The sequence below is a fragment of the Coffea arabica genome, chromosome 11c (genome assembly GCF_036785885.1).
Source record: "Coffea arabica cultivar ET-39 chromosome 11c, Coffea Arabica ET-39 HiFi, whole genome shotgun sequence".
In the NCBI taxonomy this organism is placed as follows: domain Eukaryota; kingdom Viridiplantae; phylum Streptophyta; class Magnoliopsida; order Gentianales; family Rubiaceae; genus Coffea; species Coffea arabica.
In genome coordinates, this window is record NC_092330.1 from 23694244 (window position 1) to 23717489 (window position 23246).

At 44.4% G+C, this 23246-nt stretch overlaps 15 non-coding genes and 15 pseudogenes across 15 annotated transcripts; all 30 read left to right on the forward strand.

Annotated features, from left to right (window-relative positions):
* Positions 1–402: 402 nt before the first annotated feature.
* On the forward strand, positions 403–521 carry LOC140017334 (5S ribosomal RNA). The gene has a single exon (XR_011823644.1). It is a non-coding gene; the product is annotated as a 5S ribosomal RNA (ribosomal RNA).
* A 411-nt stretch (positions 522–932) lies between these two features.
* On the forward strand, positions 933–1050 carry LOC140020234 (5S ribosomal RNA; annotated as a pseudogene).
* Positions 1051–1977: 927 nt separating this feature from the next.
* Positions 1978–2096, forward strand: LOC140017909 (5S ribosomal RNA). The gene has a single exon (XR_011824215.1). It is a non-coding gene; the product is annotated as a 5S ribosomal RNA (ribosomal RNA).
* Positions 2097–2507: 411 nt separating this feature from the next.
* Positions 2508–2625, forward strand: LOC140020602 (5S ribosomal RNA; annotated as a pseudogene).
* A 926-nt stretch (positions 2626–3551) lies between these two features.
* LOC140017910 (5S ribosomal RNA) lies at positions 3552–3670 on the forward strand. Its single transcript, XR_011824216.1, has one exon. It is a non-coding gene; the product is annotated as a 5S ribosomal RNA (ribosomal RNA).
* Positions 3671–4081: 411 nt separating this feature from the next.
* Positions 4082–4199, forward strand: LOC140020236 (5S ribosomal RNA; annotated as a pseudogene).
* A 927-nt stretch (positions 4200–5126) lies between these two features.
* On the forward strand, positions 5127–5245 carry LOC140017335 (5S ribosomal RNA). The gene has a single exon (XR_011823645.1). It is a non-coding gene; the product is annotated as a 5S ribosomal RNA (ribosomal RNA).
* Positions 5246–5656: 411 nt separating this feature from the next.
* On the forward strand, positions 5657–5774 carry LOC140019846 (5S ribosomal RNA; annotated as a pseudogene).
* A 928-nt stretch (positions 5775–6702) lies between these two features.
* Positions 6703–6821, forward strand: LOC140017640 (5S ribosomal RNA). Its single transcript, XR_011823948.1, has one exon. It is a non-coding gene; the product is annotated as a 5S ribosomal RNA (ribosomal RNA).
* A 411-nt stretch (positions 6822–7232) lies between these two features.
* LOC140020665 (5S ribosomal RNA) lies at positions 7233–7350 on the forward strand (annotated as a pseudogene).
* A 926-nt stretch (positions 7351–8276) lies between these two features.
* LOC140017911 (5S ribosomal RNA) lies at positions 8277–8395 on the forward strand. The gene has a single exon (XR_011824217.1). It is a non-coding gene; the product is annotated as a 5S ribosomal RNA (ribosomal RNA).
* Positions 8396–8806: 411 nt separating this feature from the next.
* LOC140020741 (5S ribosomal RNA) lies at positions 8807–8924 on the forward strand (annotated as a pseudogene).
* A 927-nt stretch (positions 8925–9851) lies between these two features.
* LOC140017912 (5S ribosomal RNA) lies at positions 9852–9970 on the forward strand. Its single transcript, XR_011824218.1, has one exon. It is a non-coding gene; the product is annotated as a 5S ribosomal RNA (ribosomal RNA).
* A 411-nt stretch (positions 9971–10381) lies between these two features.
* On the forward strand, positions 10382–10499 carry LOC140020444 (5S ribosomal RNA; annotated as a pseudogene).
* A 926-nt stretch (positions 10500–11425) lies between these two features.
* LOC140017914 (5S ribosomal RNA) lies at positions 11426–11544 on the forward strand. The gene has a single exon (XR_011824220.1). It is a non-coding gene; the product is annotated as a 5S ribosomal RNA (ribosomal RNA).
* A 411-nt stretch (positions 11545–11955) lies between these two features.
* On the forward strand, positions 11956–12073 carry LOC140020743 (5S ribosomal RNA; annotated as a pseudogene).
* Positions 12074–13000: 927 nt separating this feature from the next.
* On the forward strand, positions 13001–13119 carry LOC140017915 (5S ribosomal RNA). Its single transcript, XR_011824221.1, has one exon. It is a non-coding gene; the product is annotated as a 5S ribosomal RNA (ribosomal RNA).
* A 411-nt stretch (positions 13120–13530) lies between these two features.
* On the forward strand, positions 13531–13648 carry LOC140020446 (5S ribosomal RNA; annotated as a pseudogene).
* Positions 13649–14574: 926 nt separating this feature from the next.
* On the forward strand, positions 14575–14693 carry LOC140017917 (5S ribosomal RNA). Its single transcript, XR_011824222.1, has one exon. It is a non-coding gene; the product is annotated as a 5S ribosomal RNA (ribosomal RNA).
* A 411-nt stretch (positions 14694–15104) lies between these two features.
* Positions 15105–15222, forward strand: LOC140020237 (5S ribosomal RNA; annotated as a pseudogene).
* A 926-nt stretch (positions 15223–16148) lies between these two features.
* LOC140017336 (5S ribosomal RNA) lies at positions 16149–16267 on the forward strand. The gene has a single exon (XR_011823646.1). It is a non-coding gene; the product is annotated as a 5S ribosomal RNA (ribosomal RNA).
* A 411-nt stretch (positions 16268–16678) lies between these two features.
* Positions 16679–16796, forward strand: LOC140020239 (5S ribosomal RNA; annotated as a pseudogene).
* A 926-nt stretch (positions 16797–17722) lies between these two features.
* On the forward strand, positions 17723–17841 carry LOC140017337 (5S ribosomal RNA). Its single transcript, XR_011823647.1, has one exon. It is a non-coding gene; the product is annotated as a 5S ribosomal RNA (ribosomal RNA).
* Positions 17842–18252: 411 nt separating this feature from the next.
* Positions 18253–18370, forward strand: LOC140020240 (5S ribosomal RNA; annotated as a pseudogene).
* A 927-nt stretch (positions 18371–19297) lies between these two features.
* Positions 19298–19416, forward strand: LOC140017918 (5S ribosomal RNA). The gene has a single exon (XR_011824223.1). It is a non-coding gene; the product is annotated as a 5S ribosomal RNA (ribosomal RNA).
* Positions 19417–19827: 411 nt separating this feature from the next.
* On the forward strand, positions 19828–19945 carry LOC140020241 (5S ribosomal RNA; annotated as a pseudogene).
* Positions 19946–20871: 926 nt separating this feature from the next.
* LOC140017919 (5S ribosomal RNA) lies at positions 20872–20990 on the forward strand. Its single transcript, XR_011824224.1, has one exon. It is a non-coding gene; the product is annotated as a 5S ribosomal RNA (ribosomal RNA).
* A 411-nt stretch (positions 20991–21401) lies between these two features.
* LOC140020242 (5S ribosomal RNA) lies at positions 21402–21519 on the forward strand (annotated as a pseudogene).
* A 926-nt stretch (positions 21520–22445) lies between these two features.
* Positions 22446–22564, forward strand: LOC140017338 (5S ribosomal RNA). The gene has a single exon (XR_011823648.1). It is a non-coding gene; the product is annotated as a 5S ribosomal RNA (ribosomal RNA).
* Positions 22565–22975: 411 nt separating this feature from the next.
* LOC140020243 (5S ribosomal RNA) lies at positions 22976–23093 on the forward strand (annotated as a pseudogene).
* The last annotated feature ends 153 nt before the right edge of the window (positions 23094–23246 follow it).

The following is a 23246-nucleotide window of genomic DNA, read 5'->3' on the forward strand; positions in this document are numbered from 1 at the left end:
GTTTCGAAATCCAAATTTCCCCTTCGTTCTTTATGCTGTAGTAATTTAGTTCCGTCGGAACGATTGCTTTATATTTTGCTTCTCATCGAAGCATGAAGGCGGATCTGAAGGCGCGAGGCAAGTCAGGAACGGTACGGCTGGATCGAAGCCCGGATCGTCGGTCAAAGTTGTCGGCGCAAATGTATAAGCGCAAGCGTGAAGGATCAATTTCAGGATAATTGAGAGTTGCGCGACGAGGGAAAAAAAATGGTGCAAATCAACAAGAAAAAAATGTAAAAGTAAATAAATAAAAGGATGAGAGGAAATTCATGAATTGACGCTTAGAATGAATTCGGGTCCAGAAAAGCCAAACTACTTCACAGGACGTGGCAGTTTAAAAGAATAAAGCGAAAGGAACATGGCGGGTGCGATCATACCAGCACTAATGCACCGGATCCCATCAGAACTCCGAAGTTAAGCGTGCTTGGGCGAGAGTAGTACTAGGATGGGTGACCCCCTGGGAAGTCCTCGTGTTGCACCCCTCCCTTTTTTGTTTCGAAATCCAAATTTCCCCTTCGTTCTTTATGCTGTAGTAATTTAGCTCCGTCGGAACGATTGCTTTATATTTTGCTTCTCATCGAAGCATGAAGGCGGATCTGAAGGCGCGAGACAAGTCAGGAACGGTACGGCTGGATCGAAGCCCGGATCGTCGGTCAAAGTTGTCGGCGCAAATGTATAAGCGCAAGCGTGAAGGATCAATTTCAGGATAATTGAGAGTTGTTCGACGAGGGAAAAAAAAGGTGCAAAGCAACAAGAAAAAAATATAAAAGTAAATAAATAAAAGGATGAGAGGAAATTCATGAATTGACGCTTAGAATGAATTCGGGTCCAGAAAAGCCAAACTGCTTCACAGGACGTGACAGTTTAAAAGAATAAAGCGAAAGGAACATGGCGGGTGCGATCATACCAGCACTAATGCACCGGATCCCATCAGAACTTCGAAGTTAAGCGTGCTTGGGCGACAGTAGTACCAGGATGGGTGACCCTAGGCCGGTCAACGGGTCGGGTCTACACCCGGATCCGGATCGGATCCCTGAAATTTTTGCGGGTATGGGTAGGGATTTAATTCCGTTATCCGGATCCGGATCCGTTTTTTCAAACAAAAAAACGGGTCGGATACGGAATATAGTATTCCGACCCGTATTAGACCCGGATCCGGATATAAATGATTTAATAATTTATAAAAAATATATATTATCAATATAATTTGATTAGGATGATGTATTTGAGTAAAATCAATTTGATTTATTTTCTTATTTGGTTTTTTCTTTGCATTAGCTAGAAATTTGTTTACAAATATATCTTTTTCTCTTTTTTGTTAGAAATTATAAATTTTGGCAAATTTGTTCGGGTAGACCCGACCCGGATCCGAGACTCGCCGGGTCCGGATCCGGAACACAGAATAAAAGACCCGTCGGGTAAACGGGTCGGATCCGGGTCCGGGTCCGGAATAATGAATTCCGGCCCGGACCCGGCCCGTTGACACCCCTAGGTGACCCCCTGGGAAATCCTCGTGTTGCACCCCTCCCTTTTTTGTTTCGAAATCCAAATTTCCCCTTCGTTCTTTATGCTGTAGTAATTTAGCTCCGTCGGAACGATTGCTTTATATTTTGCTTCTCATCGAAGCATGAAGGCGGATCTGAAGGCGCGAGACAAGTCAGGAACGGTACGGCTGGATCGAAGCCCGGATCGTCGGTCAAAGTTGTCGGCGCAAATGTATAAGCGCAAGCGTGAAGGATCAATTTCAGGATAATTGAGAGTTGCGCGACGAGGGAAAAAAAAATGGTGCAAATCAACAAGAAAAAAATGTAAAAGTAAATAAATAAAAGGATGAGGGGAAATTCTTGAATTGACGCTTAAAATGAATTCGGGTCCAGAAAAGCCACACTGCTTCACAAGACGGGGCAGTTTAAAAGAATAAAGCGAAAGGAACATGGCGGGTGCGATCATACCAGCACTAATGCACCGGATCCCATCAGAACTCCGAAGTTAAGCGTGCTTGGGCGAGAGTAGTACTAGGATGGGTGACCCCCTGGGAAGTCCTCTTGTTGCACCCCTCCCTTTTTTGTTTCGAAATCCAAATTTCCCCTTCGTTCTTTATGCTGTAGTAATTTAGCTCCGTCGGAACGATTGCTTTATATTTTGCTTCTCATCGAAGCATGAAGGCGGATCTGAAGGCGCGAGACAAGTCAGGAACGGTACGGCTGGATCGAAGCCCGGATCGTCGGTCAAAGTTGTCGGCGCAAATGTATAAGCGCAAGCGTGAAGGATCAATTTCAGGATAATTGAGAGTTGTTCGACGAGGGAAAAAAAAGGTGCAAAGCAACAAGAAAAAAATATAAAAGTAAATAAATAAAAGGATGAGAGGAAATTCATGAATTGACGCTTAGAATGAATTCGGGTCCAGAAAAGCCAAACTGCTTCACAGGACGTGACAGTTTAAAAGAATAAAGCGAAAGGAACATGGCGGGTGCGATCATACCAGCACTAATGCACCGGATCCCATCAGAACTTCGAAGTTAAGCGTGCTTGGGCGACAGTAGTACTAGGATGGGTGATCCTAGGCCGGTCAACGGGTCGGGTCTACACCCGGATCCGGATCGGATCCCTGAAATTTTTGCGGGTATGGGTAGGGATTTAATTCCGTTATCCGGATCCGGATCCGTTTTTTCAAACAAAAAAACGGGTCGGATACGGAATATAGTATTCCGACCCGTATTAGACCCGGATCCGGATATAAATGATTTAATAATTTATAAAAAATATATATTATCAATATAATTTGATTAGGATGATGTATTTGAGTAAAATCAATTTGATTTATTTTCTTATTTGGTTTTTTCTTTGCATTAGCTAGAAATTTGTTTACAAATATATCTTATTCTCTTTTTTGTTAGAAATTATAAATTTTGGCAAATTTGATCGGGTAGACCCGACCCGGATCCGAGACTCGCCGGGTCCGGATCCGGAACACCGAATAAAAGACCCGTCGGGTAAACGGGTCGGATCCGGGTCCGGGTCCTGAATAATGAATTCCGGCCCGGACCCGGCCCGTTGACACCCCTAGGTGACCCCCTGGGAAATCCTCGTGTTGCACCCCTCCCTTTTTTGTTTCGAAATCCAAATTTCCCCTTCGTTCTTTATGCTGTAGTAATTTAGCTCCGTCGGAACGATTGCTTTATATTTTGCTTCTCATCGAAGCATGAAGGCGGATCTGAAGGCGCGAGACAAGTCAGGAACGGTACGGCTGGAGCGAAGCCAGGATCGTCGGTCAAAGTTGTCGGCGCAAATGTATAAGCGCAAGCGTGAAGGATCAATTTCAGGATAATTGAGAGTTGCGCGACGAGGGAAAAAAAATGGTGCAAATCAACAAGAAAAAAATGTAAAAGTAAATAAATAAAAGGATGAGGGGAAATTCTTGAATTGACGCTTAAAATGAATTCGGGTCCAGAAAAGCCACACTGCTTCATTGGACGGGGCAGTTTAAAAGAATAAAGCGAAAGGAACATGGCGGGTGCGATCATACCAGCACTAATGCACCGGATCCCATCAGAACTCCGAAGTTAAGCGTGCTTGGGCGAGAGTAGTACTAGGATGGGTGACCCCCTGGGAAGTCCTCTTGTTGCACCCCTCCCTTTTTTGTTTCGAAATCCAAATTTCCCCTTCGTTCTTTATGCTGTAGTAATTTAGCTCCGACGGAACGATTGCTTTATATTTTGCTTCTCATCGAAGCATGAAGGCGGATCTGAAGGCGCGAGACAAGTCAGGAACGGTACGGCTGGATCGAAACCCGGATCGTCGGTCAAAGTTGTCGGCGCAAATGTATAAGCGCAAGCGTGAAGGATCAATTTCAGGATAATCGAGAGTTGTTCGACGAGGGAAAAAAAAGGTGCAAAGCAACAAGAAAAAAATATAAAAGTAAATAAATAAAAGGATGAGAGGAAATTCATGAATTGACGCTTAGAATGAATTCGGGTCCAAAAAAGCCAAACTGCTTCACAGGACGTGGCAGTTTAAAAGAATAAAGCGAAAGGAACATGGCGGGTGCGATCATACCAGCACTAATGCACCGGATCCCATCAGAACTTCGAAGTTAAGCGTGCTTGGGCGACAGTAGTACCAGGATGGGTGACCCTAGGCCGGTCAACGGGTCGGGTCTACACCCGGATCCGGATCGGATCCCTGAAATTTTTGCGGGTATGGGTAGGGATTTAATTCCGTTATCCGGATCCGGATCCGTTTTTTCAAACAAAAAAACGGGTCGGATACGGAATATAGTATTCCGACCCGTATTAGACCCGGATCCGGATATAAATGATTTAATAATTTATAAAAAATATATATTATCAATATAATTTGATTAGGATGATGTATTTGAGTAAAATCAATTTGATTTATTTTCTTATTTGGTTTTTTCTTTGCATTAGCTAGAAATTTGTTTACAAATATATCTTTTTCTCTTTTTTGTTAGAAATTATAAATTTTGGCAAATTTGTTCGGGTAGACCCGACCCGGATCCGAGACTCGCCGGGTCCGGATCCGGAACACCGAATAAAAGACCCGTCGGGTAAACGGGTCGGATCCGGGTCCGGGTCCGGAATAATGAATTCCGGCCCGGACCCGGCCCGTTGACACCCCTAGGTGACCCCCTGGGAAATCCTCGTGTTGCACCCCTCCCTTTTTTGTTTCGAAATCCAAATTTCCCCTTCGTTCTTTATGCTGTAGTAATTTAGCTCCGTCGGAACGATTGCTTTATATTTTGCTTCTCATCGAAGCATGAAGGCGGATCTGAAGGCGCGAGACAAGTCAGGAACGGTACGGCTGGATCGAAGCCCGGATCGTCGGTCAAAGTTGTCGGCGCAAATGTATAAGCGCAAGCGTGAAGGATCAATTTCAGGATAATTGAGAGTTGCGCGACGAGGGAAAAAAAAATGGTGCAAATCAACAAGAAAAAAATGTAAAAGTAAATAAATAAAAGGATGAGGGGAAATTCTTGAATTGACGCTTAGAATGAATTCGGGTCCAGAAAAGCCACACTGCTTCACAGGACGGGGCAGTTTAAAAGAATAAAGCGAAAGGAACATGGCGGGTGCGATCATACCAGCACTAATGCACCGGATCCCATCAGAACTCCGAAGTTAAGCGTGCTTGGGCGAGAGTAGTACTAGGATGGGTGACCCCCTGGGAAGTCCTCGTGTTGCACCCCTCCCTTTTTTGTTTCGAAATCCAAATTTCCCCTTCGTTCTTTATGCTGTAGTAATTTAGCTCCGTCGGAACGATTGCTTTATATTTTGCTTCTCATCGAAGCATGAAGGCGGATCTGAAGGCGCGAGACAAGTCAGGAACGGTACGGCTGGATCGAAACCCGGATCGTCGGTCAAAGTTGTCGGCGCAAATGTATAAGCGCAAGCTTGAAGGATCAATTTCAGGATAATTGAGAGTTGTTCGACGAGAGAAAAAAAAGGTGCAAAGCAACAAGAAAAAAATATAAAAGTAAATAAATAAAAGGATGAGAGGAAATTCATGAATTGACGCTTAGAATGAATTCGGGTCCAAAAAAGCCAAACTGCTTCACAGGACGTGGCAGTTTAAAAGAATAAAGCGAAAGGAACATGGCGGGTGCGATCATACCAGCACTAATGCACCGGATCCCATCAGAACTTCGAAGTTAAGCGTGCTTGGGCGACAGTAGTACTAGGATGGGTGACCCTAGGCCGGTCAACGGGTCGGGTCTACACCCGGATCCGGATCGGATCCCTGAAATTTTTGCGGGTATGGGTAGGGATTTAATTCCGTTATCCGGATCCGGATCCGTTTTTTCAAACAAAAAAACGGGTCGGATACGGAATATAGTATTCCGACCCGTATTAGACCCGGATCCGGATATAAATGATTTAATAATTTATAAAAAATATATATTATCAATATAATTTGATTAGGATGATGTATTTGAGTAAAATCAATTTGATTTATTTTCTTATTTGGTTTTTTCTTTGCATTAGCTAGAAATTTGTTTACAAATATATCTTTTTCTCTTTTTTGTTAGAAATTATAAATTTTGGCAAATTTGTTCGGGTAGACCCGACCCGGATCCGAGACTCGCCGGGTCCGGATCCGGAACACCGAATAAAAGACCCGTCGGGTAAACGGGTCGGATCCGGGTCCGGGTCCGGAATAATGAATTCCGGCCCGGACCCCGGCCCGTTGACACCCCTAGGTGACCCCCTGGGAAATCCTCGTGTTGCACCCCTCCCTTTTTTGTTTCGAAATCCAAATTTCCCCTTCGTTCTTTATGCTGTAGTAATTTAGCTCCGTCGGAACGATTGCTTTATTTTTTGCTTCTCATCGAAGCATGAAGGCGGATCTGAAGGCGCGAGACAAGTCAAGAACGGTACGGCTGGATCGAAGCCCGGATCGTCGGTCAAAGTTGTCGGCGCAAATGTATAAGCGCAAGCGTGAAGGATCAATTTCAGGATAATTGAGAGTTGCGCGACGAGGGAAAAAAAAATGGTGCAAATCAACAAGAAAAAAATGTAAAAGTAAATAAATAAAAGGATGAGGGGAAATTCTTGAATTGACGCTTAGAATGAATTCGGGTCCAGAAAAGCCACACTGCTTCACAGGACGGGGCAGTTTAAAAGAATAAAGCGAAAGGAACATGGCGAGTGCGATCATACCAGCACTAATGCACCGGATCCCATCAGAACTCCGAAGTTAAGCGTGCTTGGGCGAGAGTAGTACTAGGATGGGTGACCCCCTGGGAAGTCCTCGTGTTGCACCCCTCCCTTTTTTGTTTCGAAATCCAAATTTCCCCTTCGTTCTTTATGCTGTAGTAATTTAGCTCCGTCGGAACGATTGCTTTATATTTTGCTTCTCATCGAAGCATGAAGGCGGATCTGAAGGCGCGAGACAAGTCAGGAACGGTACGGCTGGATCGAAGCCCGGATCGTCGGTCAAAGTTGTCGGCGCAAATGTATAAGCGCAAGCGTGAAGGATCAATTTCAGGATAATTGAGACTTGTTCGACGAGGGAAAAAAAAGGTGCAAAGCAACAAGAAAAAAATATAAAAGTAAATAAATAAAAGGATGAGAGGAAATTCATGAATTGACTCTTAGAATGAATTCGGGTCCAGAAAAGCCAAACTGCTTCACAGGACGTGACAGTTTAAAAGAATAAAGCGAAAGGAACATGGCGGGTGCGATCATACCAGCACTAATGCACCGGATCCCATCAGAACTTCGAAGTTAAGCGTGCTTGGGCGACAGTAGTACTAGGATGGGTGATCCTAGGCCGGTCAACGGGTCGGGTTTACACCCGGATCCGGATCGGATCCCTGAAATTTTTGCGGGTATGGGTAGGGATTTAATTCCGTTATCCGGATCCGGATCCGTTTTTTCAAACAAAAAAAAGGGTCGGATACGGAATATAGTATTCCGACCCGTATTAGACCCGGATCCGGATATAAATGATTTAATAATTTATAAAAAATATATATTATCAATATAATTTGATTAGGATGATGTATTTGAGTAAAATCAATTTGATTTATTTTCTTATTTGGTTTTTTCTTTGCATTAGCTAGAAATTTGTTTACAAATATATCTTATTCTCTTTTTTGTTAGAAATTATAAATTTTGGCAAATTTGATCGGGTAGACCCGACCCGGATCCGAGACTCGCCGGGTCCGGATCCGGAACACCGAATAAAAGACCCGTCGGGTAAACGGGTCGGATCCGGGTCCGGGTCCGAAATAATGAATTCCGACCCGGACCCGGCCCGTTGACACCCCTAGGTGACCCCCTGGGAAATCCTCGTGTTGCACCCCTCCCTTTTTTGTTTCGAAATCCAAATTTCCCCTTCGTTCTTTATGCTGTAGTAATTTAGCTCCGTCGGAACGATTGCTTTATATTTTGCTTCTCATCGAAGCATGAAGGCGGATCTGAAGGCGCGAGACAAGTCAGGAACGGTACGGCTGGAGCGAAGCCCGGATCGTCGGTCAAAGTTGTCGGCGCAAATGTATAAGCGCAAGCGTGAAGGATCAATTTCAGGATAATTGAGAGTTGCGCGACGAGGGAAAAAAAATGGTGCAAATCAACAAGAAAAAAATGTAAAAGTAAATAAATAAAAGGATGAGGGGAAATTCTTGAATTGACGCTTAAAATGAATTCGGGTCCAGAAAAGCCACACTGCTTCACAGGACGGGGCAGTTTAAAAGAATAAAGCGAAATGAACATGGCGGGTGCGATCATACCAGCACTAATGCACCGGATCCCATCAGAACTCCGAAGTTAAGCGTGCTTGGGCGAGAGTAGTACTAGGATGGGTGACCCCCTGGGAAGTCCTCTTGTTGCACCCCTCCCTTTTTTGTTTCGAAATCCAAATTTCCCCTTCGTTCTTTATGCTGTAGTAATTTAGCTCCGTCGGAACGATTGCTTTATATTTTGCTTCTCATCGAAGCATGAAGGCGGATCTGAAGGCGCGAGACAAGTCAGGAACGGTACGGCTGGATCGAAGCCCGGATCGTCGGTCAAAGTTGTCGGCGCAAATGTATAAGCGCAAGCGTGAAGGATCAATTTCAGGATAATTGAGAGTTGTTCGACGAGGGAAAAAAAAGGTGCAAAGCAACAAGAAAAAAATATAAAAGTAAATAAATAAAAGGATGAGAGGAAATTCATGAATTGACGCTTAGAATGAATTCGGGTCCAGAAAAGCCAAACTGCTTCACAGGACGTGACAGTTTAAAAGAATAAAGCGAAAGGAACATGGCGGGTGCGATCATACCAGCACTAATGCACCGGATCCCATCAGAACTTCGAAGTTAAGCGTGCTTGCGCGACAGTAGTACTAGGATGGGTGACCCTACGCCGGTCAACGGGTCGGGTCTACACCCGGATCCGGATCGGATCCCTGAAATTTTTGCGGGTATGGGTAGGGATTTAATTCCGTTATCCGGATCCGGATCCGTTTTTTCAAACAAAAAAACGGGTCGGATACGGAATATAGTATTCCGACCCGTATTAGACCCGGATCCGGATATAAATGATTTAATAATTTATAAAAAATATATATTATCAATATAATTTGATTAGGATGATGTATTTGAGTAAAATCAATTTGATTTATTTTCTTATTTGGTTTTTTCTTTGCATTAGCTAGAAATTTGTTTACAAATATATCTTATTCTCTTTTTTGTTAGAAATCATAAATTTTGGCAAATTTGATCGGGTAGACCCGACCCGGATCCGAGACTCGCCGGGTCCGGATCCGAAACACCGAATAAAAGACCCGTCGGGTAAACGGGTCGGATCCGGGTCCGGGTCCGAAATAATGAATTCCGACCCGGACCCGGCCCGTTGACACCCCTAGGTGACCCCCTGGGAAATCCTCGTGTTGCACCCCTCCCTTTTTTGTTTCGAAATCCAAATTTCCCCTTCGTTCTTTATGCTGTAGTAATTTAGCTCCGTCGGAACGATTGCTTTATATTTTGCTTCTCATCGAAGCATGAAGGCGGATCTGAAGGCGCGAGACAAGTCAGGAACGGTACGGCTGGAGCGAAGCCCGGATCGTCGGTCAAAGTTGTCGGCGCAAATGTATAAGCGCAAGCGTGAAGGATCAATTTCAGGATAATTGAGAGTTGCGCGACGAGGGAAAAAAAAATGGTGCAAATCAACAAGAAAAAAATGTAAAAGTAAATAAATAAAAGGATGAGGGGAAATTCTTGAATTGACGCTTAGAATGAATTCGGGTCCAGAAAAGCCACACTGCTTCACAGGACGGGGCAGTTTAAAAGAATAAAGCGAAAGGAACATGGTGGGTGCGATCATACCAGCACTAATGCACCGGATCCCATCAGAACTCCGAAGTTAAGCGTGCTTGGGCGAGAGTAGTACTAGGATGGGTGACCCCCTGGGAAGTCCTCTTGTTGCACCCCTCCCTTTTTTGTTTCGAAATCCAAATTTCCCCTTCGTTCTTTATGCTGTAGTAATTTAGCTCCGTCGGAACGATTGCTTTATATTTTGCTTCTCATCGAAGCATGAAGGCGGATCTGAAGGCGCGAGACAAGTCAGGAACGGTACGGCTGGATCGAAGCCCGGATCGTCGGTCAAAGTTGTCGGCGCAAATGTATAAGCGCAAGCGTGAAGGATCAATTTCAGGATAATTGAGACTTGTTCGACGAGGGAAAAAAAAGGTGCAAAGCAACAAGAAAAAAATATAAAAGTAAATAAATAAAAGGATGAGAGGAAATTCATGAATTGACGCTTAGAATGAATTCGGGTCCAGAAAAGCCAAACTGCTTCACAGGACGTGACAGTTTAAAAGAATAAAGCGAAAGGAACATGGCGGGTGCGATCATACCAGCACTAATGCACCGGATCCCATCAGAACTTCGAAGTTAAGCGTGCTTGGGCGACAGTAGTACCAGGATGGGTGACCCTACGCCGGTCAACGGGTCGGGTCTACACCCGGATCCGGATCGGATCCCTGAAATTTTTGCGGGTATGGGTAGGGATTTAATTCCGTTATCCGGATCCGGATCCGTTTTTTCAAACAAAAAAACGGGTCGGATACGGAATATAGTATTCCGACCCGTATTAGACCCGGATCCGGATATAAATGATTTAATAATTTATAAAAAAAATATATTATCAATATAATTTGATTAGGATGATGTATTTGAGTAAAATCAATTTGATTTATTTTCTTATTTGGTTTTTTCTTTGCATTAGCTAGAAATTTGTTTACAAATATATCTTTTTCTCTTTTTTGTTAGAAATTATAAATTTTGGCAAATTTGTTCGGGTAGACCCGACCCGGATCCGAGACTCGCCGGGTCCGGATCCGGAACACCGAATAAAAGACCCGTCGGGTAAACGGGTCGGATCCGGGTCCGGGTCCGGAATAATGAATTCCGGCCCGGACCCGGCCCGTTGACACCCCTAGGTGACCCCCTGGGAAATCCTCGTGTTGCATCCCTCCCTTTTTTGTTTCGAAATCCAAATTTCCCCTTCGTTCTTTATGCTGTAGTAATTTAGCTCCGTCGGAACGATTGCTTTATATTTTGCTTCTCATCGAAGCATGAAGGCGGATCTGAAGGCGCGAGACAAGTCAGGAACGGTACGGCTGGAGCGAAGCCAGGATCGTCGGTCAAAGTTGTCGGCGCAAATGTATAAGCGCAAGCGTGAAGGATCAATTTCAGGATAATTGAGAGTTGCGCGACGAGGGAAAAAAAATGGTGCAAATCAACAAGAAAAAAATGTAAAAGTAAATAAATAAAAGGATGAGGGGAAATTCTTGAATTGACGCTTAAAATGAATTCGGGTCCAGAAAAGCCACACTGCTTCACAGGACGGGGCAGTTTAAAAGAATAAAGCGAAAGGAACATGGCGGGTGCGATCATACCAGCACTAATGCACCGGATCCCATCAGAACTCCGAAGTTAAGCGTGCTTGGGCGAGAGTAGTACTAGGATGGGTGACCCCCTGGGAAGTCCTCTTGTTGCACCCCTCCCTTTTTTGTTTCGAAATCCAAATTTCCCCTTCGTTCTTTATGCTGTAGTAATTTAGCTCCGTCGGAACGATTGCTTTATATTTTGCTTCTCATCGAAGCATGAAGGCGGATCTGAAGGCGCGAGACAAGTCAGGAACGGTACGGCTGGATCGAAGCCCGGATCGTCGGTCAAAGTTGTCGGCGCAAATGTATAAGCGCAAGCGTGAAGGATCAATTTCAGGATAATTGAGAGTTGTTCGACGAGGGAAAAAAAAGGTGCAAAGCAACAAGAAAAAAATATAAAAGTAAATAAATAAAAGGATGAGAGGAAATTCATGAATTGACGCTTAGAATGAATTCGGGTCCAGAAAAGCCAAACTGCTTCACAGGACGTGACAGTTTAAAAGAATAAAGCGAAAGGAACATGGCGGGTGCGATCATACCAGCACTAATGCACCGGATCCCATCAGAACTTCGAAGTTAAGCGTGCTTGCGCGACAGTAGTACTAGGATGGGTGACCCTACGCCGGTCAACGGGTCGGGTCTACACCCGGATCCGGATCGGATCCCTGAAATTTTTGCGGGTATGGGTAGGGATTTAATTCCGTTATCCGGATCCGGATCCGTTTTTTCAAACAAAAAAACGGGTCGGATACGGAATATAGTATTCCGACCCGTATTAGACCCGGATCCGGATATAAATGATTTAATAATTTATAAAAAATATATATTATCAATATAATTTGATTAGGATGATGTATTTGAGTAAAATCAATTTGATTTATTTTCTTATTTGGTTTTTTCTTTGCATTAGCTAGAAATTTGTTTACAAATATATCTTATTCTCTTTTTTGTTAGAAATCATAAATTTTGGCAAATTTGATCGGGTAGACCCGACCCGGATCCGAGACTCGCCGGGTCCGGATCCGAAACACCGAATAAAAGACCCGTCGGGTAAACGGGTCGGATCCGGGTCCGGGTCCGAAATAATGAATTCCGACCCGGACCCGGCCCGTTGACACCCCTAGGTGACCCCCTGGGAAATCCTCGTGTTGCACCCCTCCCTTTTTTGTTTCGAAATCCAAATTTCCCCTTCGTTCTTTATGCTGTAGTAATTTAGCTCCGTCGGAACGATTGCTTTATATTTTGCTTCTCATCGAAGCATGAAGGCGGATCTGAAGGCGCGAGACAAGTCAGGAACGGTACGGCTGGAGCGAAGCCCGGATCGTCGGTCAAAGTTGTCGGCGCAAATGTATAAGCGCAAGCGTGAAGGATCAATTTCAGGATAATTGAGAGTTGCGCGACGAGGGAAAAAAAAATGGTGCAAATCAACAAGAAAAAAATGTAAAAGTAAATAAATAAAAGGATGAGGGGAAATTCTTGAATTGACGCTTAGAATGAATTCGGGTCCAGAAAAGCCACACTGCTTCACAGGACGGGGCAGTTTAAAAGAATAAAGCGAAAGGAACATGGTGGGTGCGATCATACCAGCACTAATGCACCGGATCCCATCAGAACTCCGAAGTTAAGCGTGCTTGGGCGAGAGTAGTACTAGGATGGGTGACCCCCTGGGAAGTCCTCTTGTTGCACCCCTCCCTTTTTTGTTTCGAAATCCAAATTTCCCCTTCGTTCTTTATGCTGTAGTAATTTAGCTCCGTCGGAACGATTGCTTTATATTTTGCTTCTCATCGAAGCATGAAGGCGGATCTGAAGGCGCGAGACAAGTCAGGAACGGTACGGCTGGATCGAAGCCCGGATCGTCGGTCAAAGTTGTCGGCGCAAATGTATAAGCGCAAGCGTGAAGGATCAATTTCAGGATAATTGAGACTTGTTCGACGAGGGAAAAAAAAGGTGCAAAGCAACAAGAAAAAAATATAAAAGTAAATAAATAAAAGGATGAGAGGAAATTCATGAATTGACGCTTAGAATGAATTCGGGTCCAGAAAAGCCAAACTGCTTCACAGGACGTGACAGTTTAAAAGAATAAAGCGAAAGGAACATGGCGGGTGCGATCATACCAGCACTAATGCACCGGATCCCATCAGAACTTCGAAGTTAAGCGTGCTTGGGCGACAGTAGTACCAGGATGGGTGACCCTACGCCGGTCAACGGGTCGGGTCTACACCCGGATCCGGATCGGATCCCTGAAATTTTTGCGGGTATGGGTAGGGATTTAATTCCGTTATCCGGATCCGGATCCGTTTTTTCAAACAAAAAAACGGGTCGGATACGGAATATAGTATTCCGACCCGTATTAGACCCGGATCCGGATATAAATGATTTAATAATTTATAAAAAAAATATATTATCAATATAATTTGATTAGGATGATGTATTTGAGTAAAATCAATTTGATTTATTTTCTTATTTGGTTTTTTCTTTGCATTAGCTAGAAATTTGTTTACAAATATATCTTTTTCTCTTTTTTGTTAGAAATTATAAATTTTGGCAAATTTGTTCGGGTAGACCCGACCCGGATCCGAGACTCGCCGGGTCCGGATCCGGAACACCGAATAAAAGACCCGTCGGGTAAACGGGTCGGATCCGGGTCCGGGTCCGGAATAATGAATTCCGGCCCGGACCCGGCCCGTTGACACCCCTAGGTGACCCCCTGGGAAATCCTCGTGTTGCATCCCTCCCTTTTTTGTTTCGAAATCCAAATTTCCCCTTCGTTCTTTATGCTGTAGTAATTTAGCTCCGTCGGAACGATTGCTTTATATTTTGCTTCTCATCGAAGCATGAAGGCGGATCTGAAGGCGCGAGACAAGTCAGGAACGGTACGGCTGGAGCGAAGCCAGGATCGTCGGTCAAAGTTGTCGGCGCAAATGTATAAGCGCAAGCGTGAAGGATCAATTTCAGGATAATTGAGAGTTGCGCGACGAGGGAAAAAAAATGGTGCAAATCAACAAGAAAAAAATGTAAAAGTAAATAAATAAAAGGATGAGGGGAAATTCTTGAATTGACGCTTAAAATGAATTCGGGTCCAGAAAAGCCACACTGCTTCACAGGACGGGGCAGTTTAAAAGAATAAAGCGAAAGGAACATGGCGGGTGCGATCATACCAGCACTAATGCACCGGATCCCATCAGAACTCCGAAGTTAAGCGTGCTTGGGCGAGAGTAGTACTAGGATGGGTGACCCCCTGGGAAGTCCTCTTGTTGCACCCCTCCCTTTTTTGTTTCGAAATCCAAATTTCCCCTTCGTTCTTTATGCTGTAGTAATTTAGCTCCGTCGGAACGATTGCTTTATATTTTGCTTCTCATCGAAGCATGAAGGCGGATCTGAAGGCGCGAGACAAGTCAGGAACGGTACGGCTGGATCGAAGCCCGGATCGTCGGTCAAAGTTGTCGGCGCAAATGTATAAGCGCAAGCGTGAAGGATCAATTTCAGGATAATTGAGAGTTGTTCGACGAGGGAAAAAAAAGGTGCAAAGCAACAAGAAAAAAATATAAAAGTAAATAAATAAAAGGATGAGAGGAAATTCATGAATTGACGCTTAGAATGAATTCGGGTCCAGAAAAGCCAAACTGCTTCACAGGACGTGACAGTTTAAAAGAATAAAGCGAAAGGAACATGGCGGGTGCGATCATACCAGCACTAATGCACCGGATCCCATCAGAACTTCGAAGTTAAGCGTGCTTGGGCGACAGTAGTACCAGGATGGGTGACCCTAGGCCGGTCAACGGGTCGGGTCTACACCCGGATCCGGATCGGATCCCTGAAATTTTTGCGGGTATGGGTAGGGATTTAATTCCGTTATCCGGATCCGGATCCGTTTTTTCAAACAAAAAAACGGGTCGGATACGGAATATAGTATTCCGACCCGTATTAGACCCGGATCCGGATATAAATGATTTAATAATTTATAAAAAATATATATTATCAATATAATTTGATTAGGATGATGTATTTGAGTAAAATCAATTTGATTTATTTTCTTATTTGGTTTTTTCTTTGCATTAGCTAGAAATTTGTTTACAAATATATCTTTTTCTCTTTTTTGTTAGAAATTATAAATTTTGGCAAATTTGTTCGGGTAGACCCGACCCGGATCCGAGACTCGCCGGGTCCGGATCCGGAACACCGAATAAAAGACCCGTCGGGTAAACGGGTCGGATCCGGGTCCGGGTCCGGAATAATGAATTCCGGCCCGGACCCGGCCCGTTGACACCCCTAGGTGACCCCCTGGGAAATCCTCGTGTTGCATCCCTCCCTTTTTTGTTTCGAAATCCAAATTTCCCCTTCGTTCTTTATGCTGTAGTAATTTAGCTCCGTCGGAACGATTGCTTTATATTTTGCTTCTCATCGAAGCATGAAGGCGGATCTGAAGGCGCGAGACAAGTCAGGAACGGTACGGCTGGATCGAATCCCGGATCGTCGGTCAAAGTTGTCGGCGCAAATGTATAAGCGCAAGCGTGAAGGATCAATTTCAGGATAATTGAGAGTTGCGCGACGAGGGAAAAAAAATGGTGCAAATCAACAAGAAAAAAATGTAAAAGTAAATAAATAAAAGGATGAGGGGAAATTCTTGAATTGACGCTTAAAATGAATTCGGGTCCAGAAAAGCCACACTGCTTCACAGGACGGGGCAGTTTAAAAGAATAAAGCGAAAGGAACATGGCGGGTGCGATCATACCAGCACTAATGCACCGGATCCCATCAGAACTCCGAAGTTAAGCGTGCTTGGGCGAGAGTAGTACTAGGATGGGTGACCCCCTGGGAAGTCCTCGTGTTGCACCCCTCCCTTTTTTGTTTCGAAATCCAAATTTCCCCTTCGTTCTTTATGCTGTAGTAATTTAGCTCCGTCGGAACGATTGCTTTATATTTTGCTTCTCATCGAAGCATGAAGGCGGATCTGAAGGCGCGAGACAAGTCAGGAACGGTACGGCTGGATCGAAGCCCGGATCGTCGGTCAAAGTTGTCGGCGCAAATGTATAAGCGCAAGCGTGAAGGATCAATTTCAGGATAATTGAGAGTTGTTCGACGAGGGAAAAAAAAGGTGCAAAGCAACAAGAAAAAAATATAAAAGTAAATAAATAAAAGGATGAGAGGAAATTCATGAATTGACGCTTAGAATGAATTCGGGTCCAGAAAAGCCAAACTGCTTCACAGGACGTGACAGTTTAAAAGAATAAAGCGAAAGGAACATGGCGGGTGCGATCATACCAGCACTAATGCACCGGATCCCATCAGAACTTCGAAGTTAAGCGTGCTTGGGCGACAGTAGTACCAGGATGGGTGACCCTAGGCCGGTCAACGGGTCGGGTCTACACCCGGATCCGGATCGGATCCCCGAAATTTTTGCGGGTATGGGTAGGGATTTAATTCCGTTATCCGGATCCGGATCCGTTTTTTCAAACAAAAAAACGGGTCGGATACGGAATATAGTATTCCGACCCATTTAAGACCCGGATCCGGATATAAATGATTTAATAATTTATAAAAAAAATATATTATCAATATAATTTGATTAGGATGATGTATTTGAGTAAAATCAATTTGATTTATTTTCTTATTTGGTTTTTTCTTTGCATTAGCTAGAAATTTGTTTACAAATATATCTTTTTCTCTTTTTTGTTAGAAATTATAAATTTTGGCAAATTTGTTCGGGTAGACCCGACCCGGATCCGAGACTCGCCGGGTCCGGATCCGGAACACCGAATAAAAGACCCGTCGGGTAAACGGGTCGGATCCGGGTCCGGGTCCGGAATAATGAATTCCGGACCGGACCCGGCCCGTTGACACCCCTAGGTGACCCCCTGGGAAATCCTCGTGTTGCATCCCTCCCTTTTTTGTTTCGAAATCCAAATTTCCCCTTCGTTCTTTATGCTGTAGTAATTTAGCTCCGTCGGAACGATTGCTTTATATTTTGCTTCTCATCGAAGCATGAAGGCGGATCTGAAGGCGCGAGACAAGTCAGGAACGGTACGGCTGGAGCGAAGCCAGGATCGTCGGTCAAAGTTGTCGGCGCAAATGTATAAGCGCAAGCGTGAAGGATCAATTTCAGGATAATTGAGAGTTGCGCGACGAGGGAAAAAAAATGGTGCAAATCAACAAGAAAAAAATGTAAAAGTAAATAAATAAAAGGATGAGGGGAAATTCTTGAATTGACGCTTAAAATGAATTCGGGTCCAGAAAAGCCACACTGCTTCACAGGACGGGGCAGTTTAAAAGAATAAAGCGAAAGGAACATGGCGGGTGCGATCATACCAGCACTAATGCACCGGATCCCATCAGAACTCCGAAGTTAAGCGTGCTTGGGCGAGAGTAGTACTAGGATGGGTGACCCCCTGGGAAGTCCTCGTGTTGCACCCCTCCCTTTTTTGTTTCGAAATCCAAATTTCCCCTTCGTTCTTTATGCTGTAGTAATTTAGCTCCGCCGGAACGATTGCTTTATATTTTGCTTCTCATCGAAGCATGAAGGCGGATCTGAAGGCGCGAGACAAGTCAGGAACGGTACGGCTGGATCGAAGCCCGGATCGTCGGTCAAAGTTGTCGGCGCAAATGTATAAGCGCAAGCGTGAAGGATCAATTTCAGGATAATTGAGAGTTGTTCGACGAGGGAAAAAAAAGGTGCAAAGCAACAAGAAAAAAATATAAAAGTAAATAAATAAAAGGATGAGAGGAAATTCATGAATTGACGCTTAGAATGAATTCGGGTCCAGAAAAGCCAAACTGCTTCACAGGACGTGACAGTTTAAAAGAATAAAGCGAAAGGAACATGGCGGGTGCGATCATACCAGCACTAATGCACCGGATCCCATCAGAACTTCGAAGTTAAGCGTGCTTGGGCGACAGTAGTACCAGGATGGGTGACCCTAGGCCGGTCAACGGGTCGGGTCTACACCCGGATCCGGATCGGATCCCTGAAATTTTTGCGGGTATGGGTAGGGATTTAATTCCGTTATCCGGATCCGGATCCGTTTTTTCAAACAAAAAAACGGGTCGGATACGGAATATAGTATTCCGACCCGTATTAGACCCGGATCCGGATATAAATGATTTAATAATTTATAAAAAATATATATTATCAATATAATTTGATTAGGATGATGTATTTGAGTAAAATCAATTTGATTTATTTTCTTATTTGGTTTTTTCTTTGCATTAGCTAGAAATTTGTTTACAAATATATCTTTTTCTCTTTTTTGTTAGAAATTATAAATTTTGGCAAATTTGTTCGGGTAGACCCGACCCGGATCCGAGACTCGCCGGGTCCGGATCCGGAACACCGAATAAAAGACCCGTCGGGTAAACGGGTCGGATCCGGGTCCGGGTCCGAAATAATGAATTCCGACCCGGACCCGGCCCGTTGACACCCCTAGGTGACCCCCTGGGAAATCCTCGTGTTGCACCCCTCCCTTTTTTGTTTCGAAATCCAAATTTCCCCTTCGTTCTTTATGCTGTAGTAATTTAGCTCCGTCGGAACGATTGCTTTATATTTTGCTTCTCATCGAAGCATGAAGGCGGATCTGAAGGCGCGAGACAAGTCAGGAACGGTACGGCTGGAGCGAAGCCCGGATCGTCGGTCAAAGTTGTCGGCGCAAATGTATAAGCGCAAGCGTGAAGGATCAATTTCAGGATAATTGAGAGTTGCGCGACGAGGGAAAAAAAAATGGTGCAAATCAACAAGAAAAAAATGTAAAAGTAAATAAATAAAAGGATGAGGGGAAATTCTTGAATTGACGCTTAGAATGAATTCGGGTCCAGAAAAGCCACACTGCTTCACAGGACGGGGCAGTTTAAAAGAATAAAGCGAAAGGAACATGGCGGGTGCGATCATACCAGCACTAATGCACCGGATCCCATCAGAACTCCGAAGTTAAGCGTGCTTGGGCGAGAGTAGTACTAGGATGGGTGACCCCCTGGGAAGTCCTCTTGTTGCACCCCTCCCTTTTTTGTTTCGAAATCCAAATTTCCCCTTCGTTCTTTATGCTGTAGTAATTTAGCTCCGTCGGAACGATTGCTTTATATTTTGCTTCTCATCGAAGCATGAAGGCGGATCTGAAGGCGCGAGACAAGTCAGGAACGGTACGGCTGGATCGAAGCCCGGATCGTCGGTCAAAGTTGTCGGCGCAAATGTATAAGCGCAAGCGTGAAGGATCAATTTCAGGATAATTGAGAGTTGTTCGACGAGGGAAAAAAAAGGTGCAAAGCAACAAGAAAAAAATATAAAAGTAAATAAATAAAAGGATGAGAGGAAATTCATGAATTGACGCTTAGAATGAATTCGGGTCCAGAAAAGCCAAACTGCTTCACAGGACGTGACAGTTTAAAAGAATAAAGCGAAAGGAACATGGCGGGTGCGATCATACCAGCACTAATGCACCGGATCCCATCAGAACTTCGAAGTTAAGCGTGCTTGGGCGACAGTAGTACCAGGATGGGTGACCCTAGGCCGGTCAACGGGTCGGGTCTACACCCGGATCCGGATCGGATCCCTGAAATTTTTGCGGGTATGGGTAGGGATTTAATTCCGTTATCCGGATCCGGATCCGTTTTTTCAAACAAAAAAACGGGTCGGATACGGAATATAGTATTCCGACCCGTATTAGACCCGGATCCGGATATAAATGATTTAATAATTTATAAAAAAAATATATTATCAATATAATTTGATTAGGATGATGTATTTGAGTAAAATCAATTTGATTTATTTTCTTATTTGGTTTTTTCTTTGCATTAGCTAGAAATTTGTTTACAAATATATCTTTTTCTCTTTTTTGTTAGAAATTATAAATTTTGGCAAATTTGTTCGGGTAGACCCGACCCGGATCCGAGACTCGCCGGGTCCGGATCCGGAACACCGAATAAAAGACCCGTCGGGTAAACGGGTCGGATCCGGGTCCGGGTCCGGAATAATGAATTCCGGCCCGGACCCGGCCCGTTGACACCCCTAGGTGACCCCCTGGGAAATCCTCGTGTTGCATCCCTCCCTTTTTTGTTTCGAAATCCAAATTTCCCCTTCGTTCTTTATGCTGTAGTAATTTAGCTCCGTCGGAACGATTGCTTTATATTTTGCTTCTCATCGAAGCATGAAGGCGGATCTGAAGGCGCGAGACAAGTCAGGAACGGTACGGCTGGAGCGAAGCCAGGATCGTCGGTCAAAGTTGTCGGCGCAAATGTATAAGCGCAAGCGTGAAGGATCAATTTCAGGATAATTGAGAGTTGCGCGACGAGGGAAAAAAAATGGTGCAAATCAACAAGAAAAAAATGTAAAAGTAAATAAATAAAAGGATGAGGGGAAATTCTTGAATTGACGCTTAAAATGAATTCGGGTCCAGAAAAGCCACACTGCTTCACAGGACGGGGCAGTTTAAAAGAATAAAGCGAAAGGAACATGGCGGGTGCGATCATACCAGCACTAATGCACCGGATCCCATCAGAACTCCGAAGTTAAGCGTGCTTGGGCGAGAGTAGTACTAGGATGGGTGACCCCCTGGGAAGTCCTCTTGTTGCACCCCTCCCTTTTTTGTTTCGAAATCCAAATTTCCCCTTCGTTCTTTATGCTGTAGTAATTTAGCTCCGTCGGAACGATTGCTTTATATTTTGCTTCTCATCGAAGCATGAAGGCGGATCTGAAGGCGCGAGACAAGTCAGGAACGGTACGGCTGGATCGAAGCCCGGATCGTCGGTCAAAGTTGTCGGCGCAAATGTATAAGCGCAAGCGTGAAGGATCAATTTCAGGATAATTGAGAGTTGTTCGACGAGGGAAAAAAAAGGTGCAAAGCAACAAGAAAAAAATATAAAAGTAAATAAATAAAAGGATGAGAGGAAATTCATGAATTGACGCTTAGAATGAATTCGGGTCCAGAAAAGCCAAACTGCTTCACAGGACGTGACAGTTTAAAAGAATAAAGCGAAAGGAACATGGCGGGTGCGATCATACCAGCACTAATGCACCGGATCCCATCAGAACTTCGAAGTTAAGCGTGCTTGGGCGACAGTAGTACCAGGATGGGTGACCCTAGGCCGGTCAACGGGTCGGGTCTACACCCGGATCCGGATCGGATCCCTGAAATTTTTGCGGGTATGGGTAGGGATTTAATTCCGTTATCCGGATCCGGATCCGTTTTTTCAAACAAAAAAACGGGTCGGATACGGAATATAGTATTCCGACCCGTATTAGACCCGGATCCGGATATAAATGATTTAATAATTTATAAAAAATATATATTATCAATATAATTTGATTAGGATGATGTATTTGAGTAAAATCAATTTGATTTATTTTCTTATTTGGTTTTTTCTTTGCATTAGCTAGAAATTTGTTTACAAATATATCTTTTTCTCTTTTTTGTTAGAAATTATAAATTTTGGCAAATTTGTTCGGGTAGACCCGACCCGGATCCGAGACTCGCCGGGTCCGGATCCGGAACACCGAATAAAAGACCCGTCGGGTAAACGGGTCGGATCCGGGTCCGGGTCCGGAATAATGAATTCCGGCCCGGACCCGGCCCGTTGACACCCCTAGGTGACCCCCTGGGAAATCCTCGTGTTGCATCCCTCCCTTTTTTGTTTCGAAATCCAAATTTCCCCTTCGTTCTTTATGCTGTAGTAATTTAGCTCCGTCGGAACGATTGCTTTATATTTTGCTTCTCATCGAAGCATGAAGGCGGATCTGAAGGCGCGAGACAAGTCAGGAACGGTACGGCTGGATCGAATCCCGGATCGTCGGTCAAAGTTGTCGGCGCAAATGTATAAGCGCAAGCGTGAAGGATCAATTTCAGGATAATTGAGAGTTGCGCGACGAGGGAAAAAAAATGGTGCAAATCAACAAGAAAAAAATGTAAAAGTAAATAAATAAAAGGATGAGGGGAAATTCTTGAATTGACGCTTAAAATGAATTCGGGTCCAGAAAAGCCACACTGCTTCACAGGACGGGGCAGTTTAAAAGAATAAAGCGAAAGGAACATGGCGGGTGCGATCATACCAGCACTAATGCACCGGATCCCATCAGAACTCCGAAGTTAAGCGTGCTTGGGCGAGAGTAGTACTAGGATGGGTGACCCCCTGGGAAGTCCTCGTGTTGCACCCCTCCCTTTTTTGTTTCGAAATCCAAATTTCCCCTTCGTTCTTTATGCTGTAGTAATTTAGCTCCGTCGGAACGATTGCTTTATATTTTGCTTCTCATCGAAGCATGAAGGCGGATCTGAAGGCGCGAGACAAGTCAGGAACGGTACGGCTGGATCGAAGCCCGGATCGTCGGTCAAAGTTGTCGGCGCAAATGTATAAGCGCAAGCGTGAAGGATCAATTTCAGGATAATTGAGAGTTGTTCGACGAGGGAAAAAAAAGGTGCAAAGCAACAAGAAAAAAATATAAAAGTAAATAAATAAAAGGATGAGAGGAAATTCATGAATTGACGCTTAGAATGAATTCGGGTCCAGAAAAGCCAAACTGCTTCACAGGACGTGACAGTTTAAAAGAATAAAGCGAAAGGAACATGGCGGGTGCGATCATACCAGCACTAATGCACCGGATCCCATCAGAACTTCGAAGTTAAGCGTGCTTGGGCGACAGTAGTACCAGGATGGGTGACCCTAGGCCGGTCAACGGGTCGGGTCTACACCCGGATCCGGATCGGATCCCCGAAATTTTTGCGGGTATGGGTAGGGATTTAATTCCGTTATCCGGATCCGGATCCGTTTTTTCAAACAAAAAAACGGGTCGGATACGGAATATAGTATTCCGACCCATTTAAGACCCGGATCCGGATATA